Source organism: Mustela nigripes, chromosome 3, assembly GCF_022355385.1.
Source record: "Mustela nigripes isolate SB6536 chromosome 3, MUSNIG.SB6536, whole genome shotgun sequence".
In the NCBI taxonomy this organism is placed as follows: domain Eukaryota; kingdom Metazoa; phylum Chordata; class Mammalia; order Carnivora; family Mustelidae; genus Mustela; species Mustela nigripes.
The window spans coordinates 127,458,919-127,461,994 of NC_081559.1; positions in this window are offsets into that span (position 1 = coordinate 127,458,919).

A 3,076-nucleotide genomic window follows, 5' to 3' on the forward strand; every position below is an offset into this window, starting at 1 on the left:
AATAGCTTTAGCATATAGTCAGCAGATAAGGATTCTACCTTGGGGGGGGTGGCGTTGGTGCTAGAGAAGAGGGGCCAGGGAGCGGAGGAGTAGACAGGCATACCATGAAGGTACGTGGCTCCAGCCTCCGGCAATAAAGCAAATGTGGCAACAATGTGAATATCACAGCAAAGCAAGTTAACTAAATGTTTTGGTTTCCCAGTGCCTATAAAAATCATGTTTACACTATACTGCAGTCTATTAGGTTTGCAAGAGCACTACGTCTAAAATAACAGGATACGTCATTGTAAAGTATTGCTAAAAATACTAACCATCATCTGAGCTCTCAGCGAGTTGCAATCACTGATCACAGATCGACATCATATAATAATAATGGGAACATTTGAAATATTGTAGGAATTAACAAAATACGACACAGAGACAGGAAGTGAGCAAATGCCATTGGAAAGAGGATGCTGGTAGACGTGCTCGACCCAGGGTTGCCACAAACCTTCAGTGTGTGAAGAAATGCAATATTTATGAAGCACAATAAAGCAGAAATGTAATAAAATGAGGTATGCCTGGTAACCGGGGTGCAGACAGAATAAAGGAGCTCGCACAAAAGAATTCCAACACTGAATTCTCGGGTCCGGTAGGAAAAGGGATTGGAAAAGGCTTAATTAAAAGACTAAGTTTTTGAAGTGATGTGAAAATCCATGCATTCAAGTCATGTTGAGTCTCTACCCTTTGCCAGTCACTGTGTTGGATGCTGGGGATACAGCAATGGCAAGGATATGTCACAGCACTCAGGACATGGTCTTTGGGTTGAGAGCTCCACTGGGATTGGTTAGGAAGGGCATTTTAAAAGGAGAAAATAGGGTTAGCAAAGGCATAGAGATTTAAAAAAAAAGAAAAAAAAGAAAAGGCTGTGTAAAGCATCCGGGAGTCATCTGTGGCTTGTATGAAGTTTGTAAAGTAATGGAAGATGAATCCAGAAAAAGATTTTGGATCCATAGCTGGGCAGTTTTGGATAATAGTCTGTAATTAATTTGAGGGTCAAAAGGGAGCTATTGACAGTCGATAATACGATTGCAGCCACATAAAGGTCACTCTGAACTACAAATTCACATGAATGCAACTTACTGTAGCTATTTTAGACATCATGTCCTAAATACAGATGATAGTCTATCCCAGAAAACACCTACTCAAAACATTTTCAGGGCATGAACATGTATAGTCAAAGTGTTGGAGAAGAGCATTAAGTCAATGGCAATAAACCAGTAACACCTTGCACTTTTTACAGATTTAGCGTAGCGCACACGCGTGCACACATAGACTATATTTCAAAATAAGTCAATTTTCCATTTTGGGGTATTTACAAGTGTCATTTTCTCTTCCAGCTCCAAAATTTAGTGTGTCAATATATAAAATTCAAGAATAAATGTATATGGCAGGGTAATTGTTCAAGAATTAAAATATATGCCAACAGAACATTGGCAGGTTTTATTTCATGACATTTGGGGCTCCTTTCTTTGCACTGTTTCTTTGCAGTAAAAGAGGTAGATTGAAGATCACTGCAAATCAAAGTGATGCTTTCAGCTTTCGAAATGAACGCTGGCTTGTCTTTTTCCACTTCTCTTACATTTGCATAGATCTGTCAACCAAATTCTGAATCCTTCTAAGGGTAATCTCTAATACAAAGTTAGGAACACCCGCGTACCACAAAATTGCTTTGCCCCTCTCTTCCTCACTTCCCACCCCCACTGCCCTTCCTGTCACCCTCTCTGGAGCACGTTTGTCTCTGAAGATTTCACAGGATCTTAAAGAGATGGAATCAAAGTCTTAAAAAACAAACCAATAGTTGCCAAAGAGAACTTGCAAGTCAACACTGACCCTTCCCTGCCACTGACCCCTCCAAGTGAGTTTCTGTGTTTAACTGCAATACTGCTGACAGCAGGAGAAATGTGTTTTCAGATGTTTCCCAGGGAAGTTCCTGATTCATCTCCTGGTGGGATCTGAGTAGTCAGGTGTATTTTCTTCTGGGGTCCAAGATCTGCTGTTGCCTTGGGTGGGGTTAAAAGGCACCCCCCCCCCAACTTGGCTATCTCCTGCAGTCTCATAGGGAGCCAGTGATCTGTTTGATTCTGATTGGCTGCCAGCAGCCACACCCCCGCTCAGGTTTGCAGGAACGGTCAGAGCTGGGTACTCCCTGCAACTGTCAAGGACTTGAAATCAAACAAAACCAAGGCGGCAGGCAGGGTCTTGGTTTGGGATATGTTCTGTTGTCTGTTATTTTTAATTCCAAATTAATAGCACAGCTCAAACCCACAGTTAAAGAACACATCTGCCTGGGGTTTGGGTAGCGATCCACAATATGTTTTTATTCATTATTGCTTTAATGATGGCTCAGAATTCTTTTGACTCTCTCCCAAGTAACAGGTGGTTTTCTGACCATGATAAATGCTAAACACTGTAGAGGATAAGGCAGTTAGGCATTGTTTTCCTAGCTGTGGTTACACCTAGGCCCCAGGCAGCTTCTGAATTAGCAGCCTGCAACAGATTGGAATTCCTGGGGGACTCCACTTAACCCTTCCTTCTCCTGAACCTGTTTTCAATGTGCTAGTCTGGACGGGGTGGGTTGCGGTAGGGGCTCTGTGTTCCATCCCGAGGCACAGCAGATGTACTTTTTGTATCCTGGGAGGTAGCGGGAGGGTTCAGGGTAGGTCAAAAAGTGAATATGTCAGTGCTCTGAAGGGTGACGGGAGTGAGAACTTCGTGTGATATTAAAGATGATTTGAATTTAGATTTTTTTTTTTTAGAATAAAAGCATTCTTTTATATATCTGCAATAGATGGTAACAATTAAATAAGTCACACATGAATCATAGAAATTAGAGTGAGGGCAAAGACCTATTAGATCATCTAACCAATTCCCCAGCTAACACAGAATTACTCCCTGCAGGATTTTCAGGAGAGCTTCGTACAGCCTCTTTGGTGAGATGTGACCAACTGGGGCCTTCATTATTTCCTCAGGGACACACTTTCCCTTATAAAAGGCCACAGTGTTTTCCTCCTTAGCCCAATATTCAAGTTTTTTT